Here is a 20352-nt window from a genome sequence, read left to right as displayed (position 1 = left end):
TGGAAGGATGGGGGCTGAAAAAAAAGTCAGGGAATATCTTAGAAGTAAATCAGGTTTCAGCTGTCAATTTGATGTACGTCTCTTGGATCATTACGATATTTCCCAGGCTTTTCTTGAACCAGTTCATGGCAAGGGAACATAATGGGGACGAGTTCAACCCCTTGATGTTTTGGGAAATTATTTTAATATATGGTGTCTTGGTGGGTCCATAAATTGGGGGTTAGTTAATGGGGTGGCCCTGATGGGATTTTAAAAAAGGGAATTATTAAGGGTAGAGGAGGTGTGAATCATGTCTAATTGTGGAATAACATAAAGGGGATGTACATGATAGCTGGACTGACCTCTAATTTCTGGGGGAGTCTGACTCCCTTTCTTACTTGGGGGCCTATTTATTAAAGGTCTTGCGGACCTGATCCAACAGTGTGGATCAGGTCCGCAAGACCTCGTTGAATGCGGAGAGCAATACGCTCTCCGCATTTAACATTGCACCAGCAGCTCACAAGAGCTGCTGGAGCAACGCCACTGCCAATTGACCTGACTCGCGGCCGCCAGCAGGGAGGTGTCAATCAACCCAATCATACTCAATCGGGTTGATTTACTGTGATTCCTGTCCGCCTCATCAGAGCAAGCGGACAGAGTTATGGAGCAGCGGTCTTTAGACCGCTGCTTCATAACTGGTGTTTCTGGCGAGTCTGAAGACTCGCCAGAAACACAGGCCCTCAAGCTCCGTTCGGAGTTTGATAAATGGACCCCTTGGTCTTTAGTGGTGAAGAGTAGAGTGAGAGATTAAAGAAGATATGAGAACCAACAAGGGCTCTCTATCTGCAGTACACATAAAAAAAAACAAAAAAAAAAACAGATACAACAATACAAAATAAGATAATTTTCAGCAATTCACAAAATCACATCACATTGTCTCTCGAGCTCAGGGTATTATGATATAAAGTATAAAACCGTATCGGGATTGAGTTAACTAAAATCATTTGCAGAAGAAACATTAACATTCCTTGTGTAACACAACCTAAAAAGGATACATTGAAGAGGTAGAAAAGTAGCTTTATAGAATTGGTAGTTTGAACTTGCAGACCTGATGGCAGTCATCATTAAGTAAGATGAGAAGGTCCTGATGAGAGTCCAGGAGATCATCAGGTGAGATCTTCTAGAGGGAGGTCTTGATTCTCCTTATGAGGTGAAGTTTTGGTATTTTTCTTAGAGACTTTTGACCAGGGTTGTTTTTAGGGCTTAGGGGCTTAGGGGAGGGTGTCTTCAGCCCTGATGAGATTCAATATCATTGTGAAGCGATGGTAAAGAAGGATGGGGAATATTTAATTTATTGAAAAAGGCTTCCAATTCTTAAGGTGATTTGTAGATGGCTATAGTATTATCCTTGTTAACACTCAAACAGAAAGGGAATCCACACCTATATTAAATGCCAAGGTCACGCAGGTGATTGGTATGATATTTAGTCTCTCTATGCTTGGTTTGAATTGAAGTTCCATTTTTGGTGATTTTTAGTTGTTTTCTCACAGCACCAAGAATTTCCTCTTTATCTGAGAATTTATGGAGCCTGACTATAACATCCCTTGGGGGAACTAAATCTTTAGGTTAAGGGCGAAGAGCTCTGTGTGCCCGTTCTATCTGGATATCTTGTTTGTCAGTTCCTAAGATTTGTAAAAAGAATTCCTTTAAGTAAAGATGTAATTGTGAGGAAAGTATAGTTTCAGGTATGTCCCTCTGGCGGATATCTTGTCTGAGTCTGCAGTTTTCTAGGTCTTCCATTTGAAGTTGCATTTGCTCATTTACAATACCTTGGTGTTTAGTTGTATGGGCCACCTCATCTGCATCAACTGCAAGGGAGTCTGTCCCTTCTTCAATTTGTTCAACACGGTCACCCAGATCTGATATTTTGTGTTTAACATCCGAAAGGCCTTCTTTAATTAGCTAGGTAACTTGAGAAAGGAGAGCTGAGAAGTCCACCTAACTAGGTAAAAATTTAAGGTTAGCTTTGATGTTCTCCCTCTCAGTTATTTATCTAATTTAAGGAGTACCGTTAGGCTTCTATATTATGGGTTAAGATGGGAATCATGAGCCTTATGTTTAATATTATGCAAAAAATATATATCAGAGAAGTATGTACCAAAGAAGCAAATACATATATTTAAAATGTGATTGTTAGTGTATAAGAGTAACAATCACAGTTATGTAGCTGCTATATAATGTGGGAGTTGTGCAAGTTGAATGTAATGGCAAATAGAAGCAACTAGAGTCAATTTTCAAATAATAAGGCCTCAGAGAGTATGGTAGAAATCTGTGCAGCACTGCCACCCATATATGGCATCTCCAGCAGGACTCACAAGAATCTGTTAAATGTTATTTGTTTCAACGAGGGTTTGAAAAGAAGGGTAAACAATGTCAAACATCTTAGCAGCCCCTTATATATATTTGGAATCTCTAGATAGTAACTGTCTATCGTTAGGCTAGAAATAGTGAAGTGCTGCTCGAAGAGTAAATAATACAGCCGCAGGGCTTATATAAAGCATACATTAAGGCCTATCTCACAGTGCTGTGCATCAGGCGCTATGAAATGTTTGTAGAGGCATTGATTGTATACCTTTGTGTAGAAAGCTTGTTATCTCCAGCGGTGCGCGATGACCGGTGCTCATATGTATTTTGGCTGCCCAGTAAGATAGTTCCCCATACCGTATCTGCGGTCTGCCAATCCACTTAAAACTTTGCTGTGACCTGCAAAATCAGGGGCTAATAAACAATGTTTGCACGCAATCTGGGTATCTCTCTCCCTCTTAATTTGTGGGTGTGTGACAGCTCCCAAACACAGAGCTACGAATACAGCTACAAGTCAAAACACGTCAGCCAGAGGGTATGTGGATACCCACACCTACAATATTGTGTTACTGGTTATATGCTGTAACCATGTTTTCCATGTTTTAAGGAATAACGTTTTTTGTCTTTTTTCCATACTATCCGGTGCTCCGCTTTTTGTTTTTGTTCCTAGCTCCCAAACATAGCTGAGAAAGGTCTTAAGGGAAATGTTAGTAAGGAGCTCCTGGCTCAAGCGGGCATCCCGAATTGCAGACAGATATGCCCCCCCACCACCACCACTATAAGCTTTATTGTACTTTTCCAGTTGTTTACTGAGTCTGTAAGTTTGCTCTGAACCTGCTCCCACTGAGAATGTTGGAGCATAGGCTTCCACTGACAGGCTGAGAGAAACTGTCAATCTATTCTCCTGCTCCTTCCTGGTTAGCATTTATTGAATAATGCCTGCCTGCATCATAAAACAACATACACCAACCAAAAACGAAAAGGAAAATTTTAAAAGAAAATATTTTTTTTTCTACTTTTTTTCTCCCAGTTTTCAGTTGTTTTGGTTTTCAGTAAAGCAAAGAATATAACGAAAATCCTATTTTCGCTGTTTTCTTTGATTCATCATAAAACAAATGCAGATGTCAATATATATATTTATATATAAAACGTTGTATTCCTTTCTTTTTCATTTCCACTACTGTCAACTAAAGTTTCAGAGAGTTGAATTTAAAAAAACGTTAAATGTTAACTGGTTTAAGTCATTTTTAATATGCACTAAGTGACAGCAGTAGATTTCAGGGGCTTAAGCAATACTTTATCTAAATATGATTCTTGGAACTGTACGCCCCTAGAAGGAATAAAATAGATGGAGATGGATTAGATTAATTAATGGGTACACCATGGCCTTTCACCTCCCCAACTGAAGAAAAGTTCAGCCTTAGAGTTTAAATCAGAAAGCGTTGGCTGTAGTTCTAGTGGACATTAATTTACATCATATAACTTGGCAGATCTGGCCTAAAAGTGAACTTGCCACGTTTTTGACTCTGTACGTCACTGATTGGGAAGCACAGGGAACAATGAAAGCGTTTACTCTACTCGGGGAAATAAGCCAGCTTTATTCAACCACATCACAAACATTCCCATCCCTAAAACTTTATGCCAATGCAGGCGTTATATATTGTTAAAATAATGGTCATATGGAACTACTCTACTTTTTTTTTCAGTCAAGACTATATTTTAGTTACACAAAATCCATTAACAATGTCATGCTCTCCCAAAGGTTTCTGTGAGATTATTTTGAACAATTTTTCAATCTTGAAGATATTATCACATTGGTGTTGAACTTTGAATTTGTGGCTGCAAATATAAAATGCCCCTTCTTCATAGCAAAATGTTATGCAATTAACATACAGAGTTGATAAATAGACCTTAAAGGGACATAATCATGAAAGATACATTTTGGGTTTCAGATAGAGCATAACATTTTCAAATTTACTTATATTGGGCCAGATTACGAGTGGAGCGATATTTAGCGCTTTCCCTAGGGCGCTAATTGTGCTAGAACAACACTTTTTGCATGCGTCGGGTTAAGCAAGTTAAAAGTAAAAAGTTATCTATCTCGTGCTAACCTGACGTGTGTGCGATAACCTTTTCTCCCTAAAAGCCAATGGAGCAAAAACCTAAAAACCTAATACCCAACTCGATAGCATATTTTCATGTGCTCTAACCCGACATGAAAATATGAATATTTCCCATTCCAATGTTCTGCACATAGAAACATAGGTTCTATTTATTCATAAATACATATTTCTAAATATATATGATGGTGTTTTGGTATAATATATATCTACAGCTATACATATAGATGATTATATATAGGTATAGATATATACATATATAGATATATATAGGAATATCTATTTACATATACTTAGAACATATTCTGTTATGTGCAGAACATTGGAATGTTACATTTACAAAAAAATACACAGTATAACACTTTATTAAATATGAATATTGCTTTTACATGTTTTCATCTACTTGACTGCAAAGGGCTCCAATGCACTTATATATATATATATATATATATATATATATATATATATATATATATATATATGTCTAAATATCTATACATATGTATTAATATGTTTATATGTGTATATATGTCTGTAAATACATATATACACATATAAATACATATGCACAGCCCTTTGCCTGCCTTTTTTTCTAACACCTGAGACCTCATATCTTTCAACCCTTATAACTTTTTGGTGCAATATTTTTTAGAATTTTTTTTTTTTTTTTATTAGAGGGTGTTATTATGAGTGTTACTGTACTTTGTGATGTATTTTTTATTGTTTTTTGTGACACTTTTTTGTTTTGCAAAACAGTTAACCACAGCTCTGAGGACGCGCTAACCCAACAAGCGTTAACTGGAATTGCACTCAAGCAATAGTGTTTACTTTCAACTTATAATACCAGCACATTTGAAACTGTGTGCAAACGAACGCAAAATCCCAATATCGCTCGTTATGCAAACATTTGCACTCCGCTCATAATCTGGCCCATTATCAGATTTGCTTCATTTTCTTGGAAACCTTTGTTGAAGGAGAGCAATGCTACTGGGGCCTAGCTGAATACATTGGGGCCAATTTATCATGTGTTGGGCGGACATGATCTGCTGTAGAGGATCATGTCCGCTGACATCGATAAATGCCGACTGCATACGCTGTCGGCATTTATCATTGCACAAGCATTTTGTGTGAAATGCTTGTGCAATACAGCCCCCTGCACATTTGCGGCCAATCGGCCGCTAGCTGGGGGTGTCAATCGGGATCCCAATCGGGATGATTGCTGTCCGCCACTGCTTCTTAACTTATGTTTCAGGGGAACCTGAAATTACAGGGGTAGATAGCAGCATCCGCTGCTTGTTTAATCTACCCCATTTGGTGAGACAGTGACAAGCAGCTAGCTCACAGTAGTTCATTGCTTTTGAGCCTCACTATGCAGGCTTTTCAACAATGGAAACCAAGAGAACAAAGCAGATTAGATTGGAACAATTGAAAATTGTTAAAAAATGTCATGTTCTTTTTGAATCATGAAAGTTTAATTTTGACTTTATTGTCCCTTTAATTCCATTGCTCCCCTGCAAATCTATGTACACAGAATCAACCCCTTACTAAGTTTCAAGAAGTTCACTGAATAGAAGATTGTTTGGAGTGGAATAGATCTGGACAAGGGCCTAAGGTTGAGCATTAAAAATGAAAAATGAAATTGTTTTAGCTAAATAAAACTATTTCAATTGTTATTATTAATGTAATCATTAGTTTTCTCCTTCCAATAAAGTACAGGTGAAAAGTTAATCAAATAATATAATATAATGATTACCTAATTAAACTGGAGATAGTTCAACTCCAAATAATTTCATTCATTTCAATGATCTATCTATGGATATCTAATGATATATAACCAAATCAGTAGTGGCCTGATAAAACTGGAAAAAATCCTCTTAAAACTTTATTATTCTAAAAATGAAAACCATGATTTAAATTGGTCTTATTGACTAGTGATTTAAATTATGATTTTAATCATGATTTAAATCAATTTGATTTAAATAAAATACACTCTGCTGTGGTCATCATATATATGTTTTATAAGCGTGCAATATCAAAGTAACTCATACTGACAACACCCCTGTCTGGGCTAGTTTACACTGAGGTGGTAAAGTTTTGAAGCTGGTGGTAACATAAAAATTTGCCATGGACTTTAATGAAGATAAATGTTTTTAAAATACCACCAGTTTCCAAACTTTACCACTTCAATGGAAACTAGGCCTCTGTCGGGAGTTGCTTATTCACACTGATTTGCATGTCATGAAGGTGAGCAGTATCTTGATCATTTTGCAGCCTGTACCAAAACAAACCTTATAACCTTATAACCAGTGGCAGAACTACCATTGGTGCAGCAGGTGCAGTGACATCAGCGCCCAAGTGCTGTGGGGCCCCATAGAAGCCAGTCTGTAAATATGTACAGTCTGTAAAGATGTGTGCAGAATGTGCGCAATCCTAATGCAGAGGACCTTTTTATAAGTCCAGGTTACAGGTCTGTCAGTCCATTCAACCATCCGCCAAATCATTATATAGAACAGGATGTATATTATTTCTATTATTACTGAGTTACCTTTGGGGGGCCCAACATTGTTTTTTGCACCGGGGCCCTCTATTGAGTAGGTCTGCTACTGCTTATAACCATTAATTTGCTCACTGGTTCTTATAATTTGTTTGTGAAGTCTTTTACTATGTAGACATTAAGTTCTACTAATTCATTAATTTTATCACCAAAAAATGAAAAATTTATATTTTTCATTTTACTCTAAACAATAACATCATTTGCATGTTGTTTAAAAGCACAGGTTTCAACATCTCAACCACAACATTTTCAATTTCAGATTTAAAACCTTTAATGGACATTTATTTAATTTGACAGTTGAAATCTCTTATAAATTTCTTTTTGGAAGTTAATGACATTTTTCACAAGGACCATACAACACATGAAAGCACACTAAACCCAATTTTTTTCTTTAATAAATTAAGATAGAGCATGCAATTTTAAGCAACTTTCTAATTTACTCCTACTGTCATTTTTTCTTCGTTCACTTGCTATCTTTATTTAAAAAGTTGGAATTTAACGCTTAGGAGCCAACCCATTTTAGGTTCAGCAACCTAGATAGCGCTTGCTTATTGGTGGCTACATTTAGCAAGCTAATACGCAAGCATAACCCAGGTTCTTAACCAAAAATGGGCCGGCTCTTAAGCTTTACATTCCTGCTTTTTAAATAAAGATAGCAAGAGAACAAGGAGAAATTGATCATAGGAGCAAATTAGAAAGTTGCTTAAAATTGCATGCTCTATCTGAATCATTACAAAAATGTGGGTTTAGTGTCCCTTTAATGAAGTAGAAAATATCCTCAGCACTAAATGCTTCGGGAAAAAAGGGTAATTTAAGAAAACAACAAATCTATATAACAAGTGGTTTTACATTTTTGAGGATTTAAAGGATTCACTTTTCTGTTACATTTCATGGGTTCAGTGAGGAATTTTAGAATTATATAACAGTGCTTTAATAGTCATTGCATGACCCATTTTAAGGAAAAACAAACCTCACTACACATTAAAAATAAGGGGGTCTTTGAGATTAAATGATGCATTTTATTGCACATTTCTCCAAATAAATTGTTCACAATATCATTTGGTTCAGCTACAGTTTTAAGGATCTCTAAGAATGTTTTTCTACATAGATGAATGATTCAGCTTATAGGCAGCAAATAATGACTGCAAATATGCCTATAATTATAATTGATTACTTGTTTTTTTACTGGATGCTTACTTTTACCTCTGTCTCTAAAATGGTACACACTTAGTTTTACACTATTAAAAAATGGAATACTACATCAATACACTATGATCGCTACTCCAATTTTCTTATATCTGATTCTGGTTATGTGTTGCAGACTTTTTATTGTTGGGCTCCAAATGTGCACAGTCTAATAGATTTGGACATTTTTGTTTGCACAATGAGTGCCCCTTGACCATGCTTAAATTGAACACTTCTGTGTAGAGACAGGAACATGACACTTTTTTTTTTATTTTGGTTTTAAAGATATTCCACCCTTCCAGTGTATGAATTATTACAGGTTATCAGAGTATTCCATGTGTATGAGATTCAAGCATTATTTATCATTTCATCAGATGGAAGCTGTTGCAATTGTTGCAAGAGCTTCAAAATTAACATAGACCTTGACCTCGGATTCTTTCCCTGTGTCTATCTACCCCTTGATATTTTATCCATAGTGCTGAAGGTCACCAGAACCTGTCATAGCCAGGCTGTCCAGACTATGACAGAAGGTCACTTGTATGAACTTTCCTGCCACAATAACAATGCATGGTTTCAGAAAACAGTCAGCAAGTGGGAGCCGAGGGATCCAAGCTGGTATGAATCAGAAAAGCTTCAAACAAAAACAGAAAAAAAGCACTGGATGGGTTTCAGGAAAGTCCTGTGTCAGAAGATGGATATGATTAAGTGCTCCTCAGGCTTGTGTGCTGAACACTGTTATTAGTGTTGCCTGTATGGTTGCAATCCTTGGTTTTCTCATATTGCAATCTCTTTCTTATCTCTAAGGTTCCAATATATATGGGGTCTTCTATTATATTTGAGGTCACCTTCAGAAGCATTTAATATTTTTTTTAATAAAAAGTGTATTTTTTTTTATTTTTTTAAACTATAGTTTTACTTAGCAGCATGTATTGTTTTGTCAACAAATGCTAGGCCATTACTGTTCTGTTCTTATTGTTTGTTCTGATTATAAACCTTTAAGTAATATTTTTGGGCTAACTAAGCTATAATCCATGTTGTTTTGATAAATGGCATTACATTATGTTAAAAGAAAATTGTAATTTATCAGTTTAATACATTTCATTGGTTGATAATTGTAAATGGAAAAATATAACCCTTCAAAACATTTATGCTTCTGCTACTGTGATCTTGGCAGATAAAGATAATTTGTAATATAATAGATACATAAGGTAATATTCTGTAAATATTGTTTGCTTAATTTAATTAAATGAGAAGTGAAAACACTTGGAGGTTATTTTTGCAATTAGGAATTCAATAAACAAACTTAAAGGGACACTCAATCAAAATTAAACTTTCATTATTCAGAAAGAGCATGCCATTTTTAATAGAACTTTCCAATTTACTTCCATTAATAAAATGTGCACAGTCTTTTTATATTTAAACTTTTTGAGTCACCAGCTCCTACTGAGCATGTGCAAGAATAAGTGTGTATGCATTTGTGAATGGCTGATGGCTGTCACATGGTGGGTGTATGCATTTGTGATTGGCTGATGGCTGTCACATGGTACAGGGGGAGTGGAAAAAGACATAACTTTTAAAATTGTCAGAAAAAAATCTACTACTCATTTGAAGTTCAGACTAAGTGCCATTGCATTGTCTTGTTATCTTGCATTTGTTGATTATGCAAATCAGCTGTGTTGACTGGTACTTTAAAAAAAAAATCTAAAAAAAAATTAAAAGAACATTACAAATAATTCTATTCTCAAATATTTTGTTTAATAAATAAATATGGCTGTACAGATCAGAAAAGCCTACAGTAACAAGTTTGTTAGATCTAATTCAGAAAATACCTTTACTGTAGGGATCTATTTTTTTTGTTGTTGTATTAAAAAAGTAATAAAAGTACTATATATGCTAAAATCAAACTAAAACATGCTCAGTGAGGACATAACAATACTACACCTAGATTACAAGTTGTGCGCTAAACCGGGGGTGTAAAGAATGCAAACAAATTTAGCGTTATTGCACTTTCCATAGCGCTGCCATTACAAGTTACTTATAAACCTCCTTGTGCTGTGCGTTATGGTGCGATTATTATTTTTAGTAATCTTAGATTTTTTTTTATCTTTCGTAATGTTAGGTTTTTTTTTTTTCTCGTAGTGTTAAGATTTTATAATATTGTAATGTTAGTTTTTTTTTATTTTTAACCATAGTGTTAGGATTTTATAATTTTATAATAGGTTTTTTATTTTTCGTTTCTTTCATTAAATTAAAATAGTAATGTTAGTTTAATTTATCGTTTAAACTTAGGTTTTTTTTTTATTACACAGGTAAGTTTTTATTTATTTAAATATAGTTATAGTGTAAGTTTAATTTAAAGTTAGGGGGGTGTTAGGTTTAGGGGTTAATAGGTTTAGTTTATTAGTAGCATTGTGGGGGACCAGTGGTTTAGGGGTTATATAGTGTTGGGGATGTGGGGGGCCGGCGGTTTAGGGGTTATTAGTTTTATTATAGTGTTGGGGATGTGGGGGCCAGCGGTTTAGGGGTTATTAGTTTTATTATAGTGTTGGGGATGTGGGGGGCCGGCGGTTTAGGGGTTATTAGTTTTATTATAGTGTTGGGGATGCGGGGGGCCGGCGGTTTAGGGGTTACTAAGCTAGCAGTGCTTTTTTCTTTTTTTTCTTCTTGTTTTTGTCACTCATTACATGATCTTTCTCACTAATCCATCAGTGTAAGTCCTGTCTCTTTCTTGTTGTTTCATTTCTCCTTATGTTACCTTCTACACCTTAAAATGATGTAGAAATGATGAAGTGTATAGAAATATATACAATGTTATGTGTTCTATGCACTGCATATCATAAATGTATACGTACCACCACTGTTGCTGAAGTGTGTTCTATGCCGTCACCATTTTCTTTTTTTTATGCCGGATTTTGGAATAATAGAGCTAATAAATGGCTGCATCTTCCAATCTATAGTGCATTTGCCATACTTAATATGGGTTATGGTGTCTTTCAGTTTGCTTGTTGTTGGGTGAAGTACCTAAGCACTTTGTACCTCTTTGTACTAATCAGCATAAGATGCTTTTTAGCCCTTGTGGGACAGGTTCGCACAGCCTGCTTCCTTCAATTTAAGAAGCAGCAGTCATCAGCTTCTTACACTCTCCACCACCTCTGAGGTAGTGGATTGAAATCACCCTGAACATGCTCTATTTGGGGTGATTGACAGGCTCTTCTCTCGTGTGACCAAGGGGGCAGCATTACACACTCAAGTAAGTGTGTAATGGTACATACAGGCAGCAGATGTACAGGGTCCGCTGCCCGTGCACCACAAAGCCGTGCAGGTTAAGAGCCTAATCCGCACAGTCCTTAGTGCATTGGGCCCTTTGTGGCTTCAATATTGCCCTATGGAACTAGTAGATGATTATGGGAAATTATATATTTTTTTACGTACATGTAGAACAGTGGAAAAAACTGATCAGAACAACATTGGTAAGTATAATTTTAAAATATAAAAAATAAAAATATATATTTTATTCAATAAACTGCATTGTGCTGACAATAAAGGGTTAAAAGGTAGCCATTAAAGTTTGCAGATCACATCCATGTCTCTAATGGCTGAATAAGCTATAAGGTAATTGCTATGGTAACCCCAATGTTAGTGTGTGAGGAACCTTCATTTGCAAACAGCAATCTTCCATGTAGCTACTTTACAGCACTTGCCCTTTAAAATTTTACATTAATTTGCCAAAAGTATGATGCAATTGTAATTTTTACAGAGATCATGTAACATCTTACAAAGTGATTTGCATCGGGAACATTGGGGTACCATCTGTGTCAATCATAATAGTGCTGAGGATAAAACTATCACAGTTTGCTCCGGGAGTTTTTCTTTGAGCACAAAGTTTTAGGCCTAGATTATGAGTGGAGCCCTATCGTTTGTGCACAAGTGATTTCTGGTTTTCGTAGCAGTTCGTGCACAAGATAAATTCTGCTTGTATTAAATGTTGAAAGTAAATGCGAATACCTTAGCGCAATCGTGATTTACGCAAGAATGATTACCGTGACATCAGAGCTCTCGTTAATTGTTTCAGGTCAAATAAAAAGTACCACAAAACGCATCAAAAATATATTTAAAAGTACATTTAAACTCATAATAACACTATCTGATAAAAATTATTTTAAGGGCTCAAAGATATGAGGACTACAAAGGGCATTAACATAGAGATACATACATATACATATATATAAATATATATACTATTTATATATATATATATATATATATGTGTGTGTGTGTACATATTATTTATGAATTTATATGTGTATATATGTATTTACAGACCTATATAAACATATAAACACATATATACATATGTATACACACACATATACATATGTATATAAATATATATATATATATATATATATCTGTATATATATATATATATATATATATATATTGTGCACAAATCCATTACATAATAATTAAATATCTATTTAAGAATAAATAGAACATATTTTGCTATGTGCAGAATATTAAATTATGAAATATGTAATATTTTCTTCTAATGTTGCACTTTTAAAAAACAAAATCGTGTTTGTGCAACTTGTGGTGTTTTTTTCACTTTTTTCCGCTCTATTGAAGTCTATGGTTTACGGCTCCTCAAAGTCTATTTGTTACTGTGACTTTGCGAACACGAAAGCGCAAACTTTTTACATTCAATTTGTAATACGAGCGCAAATCTCTGAGAACAAAAAATAATTTCGAGTAGTTTTATCGCTCAAACGATCGCACAAACTACCGCTCCCCTCGTTTTCTGGCCCTTAATGTGTAAGATGTTTGTAGTGACACAAATTGTGTGTATGAGTATGTATCTTACTGCACGGTATGTCAGAAGAATTTTTAAAGTAAATCAAGGTACTCTAATTACAAATAAAAATAGAACATGAGACTAGTAACAAGTAAAGTGATTATGATTTCTTTACAATAAGGGTTTTATTTGTTCTCTGGAGGAAGCAGTCAAGTTAGACTCATTTTGATCTCCACATCTATTAATATATCACAAAATATTGGCATTGGCCTAGCATCAATAAAAATTAAAAGAACTCTCCAGTAAATCCAGTAAAATACATCTCTCAAAACCTGTTATACTAGTTAATAATTCATTAGAGAAGGAATCTCGTCACTGAATGCGTTCTATAAAAAAACAGAAATGCAAGAAAATTGGCACAGTGTAAATATATTTTAAATCATAGTGAATCAAAGCCAGTTATTAATAAAATTAATTCAAATTACATTATGATGCATTATTCAAGTTATACCTCATATAAATTCCATTAAGAAAGTATAGAAATAGCAAATAAAGATTCAGACAGATATTAGGTGCATGATCCTAAAAATGCTTACAATCTAGAGACAATAGGGTAGATTTATTAAATGTCGGACAGACATGATATGATGTAGCAGCTCATGTCCGCCCAACATTGCTAAATGCCGACAGCATATGCTGTCGGCATTTATCATTGCAGAAGAATTTGTAGGCAATTGCTTGTGCAGTGCCGCCCCCTGCACATTTGTGGCCAATTCACCGCTAGCAGGGGGTGTCAATCATACCGATCGTATCTGATTGGGATGATTGCTGTCCGCCACTTCAGAGGTGGCAGAAGAGTTAAGGCGCAGTGGTCTTACGACCACTGCTTCTTAACTTTTGTTTCCGGCGAGCCTGAAGGCTCGGGCGGAAACAGCTGCATTCACAGCTTAATAAATCGGCTCCTATGTCTATGTGTTCAAACTGAAAACCAAACTGGATTATGGGTATTTGATAGATGTGGCTTTAATGGGGGCAAGAATAAAAAGAAGTAAGCATATTATGTCTTGAAATACTTTCAATGTGCATTTTTAAAACAGAAAAATGATGGCCTAATAAACTATAACTGTAATGTGTTTCATTTATAAAAAATATAAAAAATATGGTACATGCTTTATCCTTCTTTCCAGCCTCATTTTGATTCAAACATTTCAGAAATGTATTTTTAGATGAAAAAAAAAAAAGAAAAAGAAAAAAGGTAAAATCCTACCCTTACAGATAATAGGGAGACTGCGTAGTATTGTATGGCATTGTAAAGTGCTTAATTGATCTTTGAACTTTAAAGCCGTTGGGTTAAATCTGGATTCAATCACATGTGAAATGATCATAGAGATTTTGCTTCAAAACCTTGCACACATTTTGATTTAGTTTGACAGAAGTATCACAAAGATGCCAATGACTAAACTAAACAGAATCACAATCTTTTTTATGTTTGGATGGTACATCTGTTGGTCCAAGTTTTTTATTTACATTCCTGGCTTTTTCAACCAGTGACCATTTTCATAATTTGACACCAAACAGATTCCGTAAGTACAGATTTGGCGGGTATATTTTTAGCACAAAGAGTAACATAAAATTGTCACACCATTAAATGCTTCTGTTTTTCATCAAACTTGGACATGTAACAGCTTGTAAATGCAAGGTTAGGATATCTAACCAACCTTTAACACAATTTATTATAAATATATATTTTTAAGATACACTAGAATGTTCTTTATAGTAAATACGTTCTAAATATATTTAATCCACATATAGCTTTACAATAAAACTAACTTTTTTAACTGATTTTCTATTTTAGCTATTATTCTTGCATAAATGCAGATTTTTTTTAACCAATTTAATGCGCATAACAAGACATTCTCATCATGTACATCACAGCCTGTATGTGCGTGACTAACTTTCTCTTCATGCAGGAGGTTTGCTATTAAATATTTTTGATTGGTGATCCCCCTGCACTACAGGTAAGGGGAACATTAATGAGCTAATGGGTGACATTACCCAGCATTCAACTGGAGTGTAGTGATGTCGCGAATAGTTCGCCGGCGAATAGTTCCCGGCGAACATAGCATGTTCGCGTTCTCCGCGGACGGCGAACATATGCAATGTTCGATCCGCCCACTATTCGTCATCATTGAGTAAACTTTGACCCTGTACCTCAAAGTCAGAAGACACATTACAGCCAATCAGCAGCAGACCCTCCCTCCCAGACCCTCCCACCTCCTGGACAGCATCCATTTTAGATTAATTTGGAAGCTGCATTCTTAGTGAGAGGAGGGACAGTGTAGCTGCTGCTGATTTAATAGGGAAATTGATAGCTAGGCTAGTGTATTCAGTGTCCACTACAGTCCTGAAGGACTCATCTGATCTCTGCTGTAAGGACAGCACCCCAAAAAGCCCTTTTTAGGGCTAGAACATCAGTCTGCTTTTTTTTTTTTTTCCTGTGTAATCTAATTGCAGTTGCCTGCTTGCCAGCGTGTGTGTCAGGTTCACAGCGTATACTGTGCCCACTTGCCCAGTGCCACCACTCATATCTGGTGTAACAGTAGTGTACATTTAAAAAAACAACACTTTTTTGACTGTGAAATAATAGCAGACAGCTGCCAGTACCCAAGATGGCCACCAATAAGGCAGATGGGGAGGGTTAGAGAGCTGTTTTAGGGGGATCAGGGAGGTTGGGGGCTAAGGGGGGATGCTACACCACAGCATATGTAAATATGCTAAAAAAATTTAAAAAAATTAATAACCTTTTATTTTAGTACTGGCAGACTTTCTGCCAGTACTTAAGATGGCGGGGACAATTGTGGGGTGGGGGAGGGAAGGGAGCTGTTTGGGAGGGATCAGGGTGTCTGATAAGTCAGGTGGGAGGCTGATCTCTACACTGAAGCTAAAATTAACCCTGCAAGCTCCCTACAAACTACCTAATTAACCCCTTCACTGCTGGACATAATACACATGTGATGCGCAGCAGCATTTAGAGGCCTTCTAATTACCAGAAAGCAACGCCAAAGTCATATATGTCTGCTATTTCTGAACAAAGGGGATCCCAGAGAAGCATTTACAACCATTTGTGCCATAATTGCACAAGCTATTTGTTAATAATTTCAGTGAGAAACCTAAAATTGCGAAAAAATTTAAGTTTTTTTTAAATTTGATCGCATTTGGCAGTGAAATGGTGGCATTAAATATACCAAAATGGGCCTAGATCAATACTTTGGGTTGTCTACTACACTACACTTAAGCTAAAATTAACTCTACAAGCTGCCTACATGCTCCCTAATTAACCCCTTCACTTCTGGGCATAAAACACGTGTGGTGTGCAGTGGCATTTAGCAGCCTTCTAATTACCAAAAAGCAATGCCAAAGCCATATAAGTCTGCTATTTCTGAACAAAGGGGATCCCAGAGAAGCATTTACAACCATTTATGCCATAATTGCATAAGTTGTTTGTAAATAATTTCTGTGAGAAACCTAGTTTGTGTAAAAGTGAACAACTTTTTTTTTATTTGATCGCATTTGGCGGTGAAATGGTGGCATGAAATATACCAAAATGGGCTTAGATCAATACTTTGGGTTGTCTACTACACTACACTTAAGCTAAAATTAACTCTACAAGCTGCCTACATGCTCCCTAATTAACCCCTTCACTGCTGGGCATAAAACACGTGTGGTGCGCAGTGGCATTTAGCAGCCTTCTAATTACCAAAAAGCAACGCCAAAGCCATATACGTCTGCTATAATGGCATGTCTGGCACACAGTGTTGGGGCAAGGGTTCATCTGACCACTGATACCTGGTCTGCAAAGCATGGTCAGGGCAGGTATATCACCTACACTGTGCACTGTGAAGCGGGCGTAACCCTTACACTACCTGATCGATACAACATCATACCTGATGTTTTAAAGCACGTTATTCCAAACAATTTAGGAATGTTAGGTGATTTATGCCCTTTATGGATTAAAACCAGACTCTGCATCAACTATGTAATGTTCCATGGGAGTTTTGCCATGGATCCCCCTCCGGCATGCCACAGTCCAGGTGTTAGTCCCCTTGAAACAACTTTTCCATCACTATTGTGGCCAGAAAGAGTCCCTGTGGGTTTTAAAATTCGCCTGCCTATTGAAGTCTATGGCGGTTCGCCCGGTTCACCCGTTCGCGAACTTTTGAGGAAGTTTGCGTCCGCCGTTCGCGAACCCAAATTTTTAGGTTCGCGACATCACTACTGGAGTGTTGTTGACGACGCGCACAAACATGTTGTGATGTCACAAAGGGCAGGTTTATTGTAGCTGCAAGAGAGCTAGATGCTCAATTCCAGCTCCCTTTACAGCTACAGATAATCAGGTCCCCTAATTTGAAAATATGTACATTTTGTCTGAAAAGCCAGGTGATTACTGTGGTAACATGGCAATAAATGTGCTTTTATTTCTACCTTGGCAAAATGATACCCTCTAGTTTTTATTACAACCCACAAAATTATTTATGTGTCCCTCTACCATAGTAGCAACAGTGATCAGCTGGCTATTTGCAATGCTATTTACTAAAATCTTAACAAAAATATACATTTTCAACATATTTTTTTGCAACCTTTTCACATGCAAGGAAATATTAATATAATAATGGTGTATTCTAAATCTGCAGTGCCTGATGAAAAAAAAACAAAAAACAATACAAAATTTGTGTGGGTCACTCATTTAAATTTAAACAGCAAAATATCACATTCGAATTCGAATATTACATTTATAAAACACAATTGTAGACTAGAAACACTATTTTGAATGTCATATTCAAATCAAATATCACATTCACATCGTATGTCACATTCAAATTTGTATATTACAGTTATAAAACACAGTATTAGACTAGAAATACTATTTCGAATTTGAATGTCACATTTGAATCGAATATCACATTCGAAACGAATATCACATTTAAAACACAGTATTAGACTAGAAATACTATTTCAAATTCGAATATGACATACTAATTTGAATGTAGCATTCAAATTCGAATATTACATTTATTAAACACAGTTGTAGACTAGAAATACTATTTCAAATTTGAATGTCACATTCGAATTTGAATATTACATTTCGAAATTGAATGAATACATAGCTAAACATTCTATTATTCAAACGAATATTTTCGAATTTTATTGAAAAATTCGAAAACGAAAATTCGAAAATAGAATGTTAGAATGTTATATAAACATTCAAAATTCGATTCGAACGAACGAACGTATCAAAATTTGTTTTAAATTTCGAATTTTTAGAAACATTCGCCCATCCCTAGTTAAAATGTATATGGAATATGAGAAGGAGTATAAATGGAAAAGGCTATAATGTATCTATACATGTGTATGCAGGGGCGTATTATGGCCTAGGCCAACAAGGCTGGTGCCTAGGGCAGCAGATTTGGGAGGGGCAGCACATCTGCCCTATCCTCTCTCTAAAAGCCAGCACACAGTATAGTGAGTGATAAAGTGCAGGCTTTTACAGAGAAGACAAGGCATGTGTGCTGAATTAGGTCGCTCTGCATAGGCAGTGCTCCTTTAAACCGTTGCTTCATTTAGAGCCGCCAGCATTTTTGCAGTGGAAGCGTTCTTGGTGAGAAACTTGCCTGGGGATATACTTACAAGGTGAGGCTAGAGGAGAAGACCTTGTGCTGATATGTTGCCTCCCCTTGTCAGCTGTGGTGAGTCTGCGAGCGCAGTGCTTATTGCAGGTCTTAGTTACTAACAGACTGGATGCGTATGTGCACTGCTTAGATCAGCTTGTGATGTCTAATCATAAACTCTCAGCACTAATGTATGTTAGCTACTAATAACTAGCTTTCTCTGCATTCATGAACCCACAGAGTAAATAGTAAATGGACACTTAAAAAGTTTAATTACTTGAATGATGGTAATTACTGTATCTTGTTGCATGTGAAGGGCAGTGATTGTTTCAAAGTGTTTTCTTCTTACCCTCCCTTCTTCTTCTCTCTCTTCTTTCCCTTTCTCCCTCCCTTCCTCACTCAACTTCCTTCCTCCCTCAACTCCCTTCCTCCCTCAACTCACTCACTCCTTCAATTCACTCCCTTCTTTCCCTCCCTCCCTCCCTCCCTCCCTTATTTCTCTCAACTCCCTCCCTTGCTCCCTTCTTTCACTCCTTTCTTTCCATTTCTTCTTTCCCTTCCCCTTTTCTCCTCTCCCTCCCCACATTTCTCTCTCTTTCTCCCTCCCTTCCTTCTTTCCTTTCCCTCCCTTTTCTCCCCTCCCCTTATTTTTCTCAGGGAGATAATGTTATGAGATGCATGCAATTCAACCCACCTGTATGCAAGTGTTTTGCTAGCCCATTTTATTTTGAATTGTTGTGAAAAAAAATTCTTTACACACTGACCCAAAAAAATATTAAGGGGAAAAAAGGCTTAAAACCTTTGGGGGGGGGGGGGGGCAGCAGAATTTGGAGTGCCTAGGGCAGCACAAAACCTAAATACGCCACTGTGTGTATGTATATATACAAATGCATATAGGTGTATACATTTGTATTTATAATTTGATTATATGTGTATATATGTGTATATATATAGATGTTTTTTTTCCATTTTAATCTGTTATAATGTGTTTTAGTGTGTACGTACTGTAAATATTTTACATTCCAATTTTCTTCACATAGGGGAAAATGTTCTATGTATTTTTAAATAGCTATTCCTATATATATATATATATATATATATATATATATATATATATATATATATATATATACACCTACATTTTCTATGAGAAGAACATTGCATCCGACAGACATCGCTGAATGCAGAGAGCAATACGTTCTCCGTATTCAGCATTGCACCAGCAGCTCACAAGAGCTGCTGGTGCAACGCCGCCCCCTGCAGACTCTTTAGACCGCTGCTTCATAACTGCTTTTTCTGGTGAGTCTTCAGACTCGCCAGAAACACGGGCCCTCAAGCTCCATTCGGAGCTTGATAAATGGGCCTCAGTGAGTTTAATGTGGCTCCATGACTTCCAGTAATTTATTGTTAATGGTACAGTCATATAGGCAATGCATTATTTCATCTGGTTGCATTGATGAGGAGGTGAATATATGATTTGTTAAAAAAAGACCTTAAACAGCAAAGTGTGTGAAAAAATAACTAATTTAAGCCCAGGTTGATAGACTAGATATTAATTATAGTGTTACAATTCAAACAAGATAGCACTTACTAGTTACACAAACTGACCAACCAGCACTACTATGAAGTCAGTCTAAGTAATACAGCTTTTAGACACCATGGGCTAGATGCTAGATTTGGTGCGCTTGTTAT

This window comes from Bombina bombina, chromosome 6 (assembly GCF_027579735.1).
Source record: "Bombina bombina isolate aBomBom1 chromosome 6, aBomBom1.pri, whole genome shotgun sequence".
In the NCBI taxonomy this organism is placed as follows: domain Eukaryota; kingdom Metazoa; phylum Chordata; class Amphibia; order Anura; family Bombinatoridae; genus Bombina; species Bombina bombina.
Note: the sequence above shows the minus strand (reverse complement) of the source record.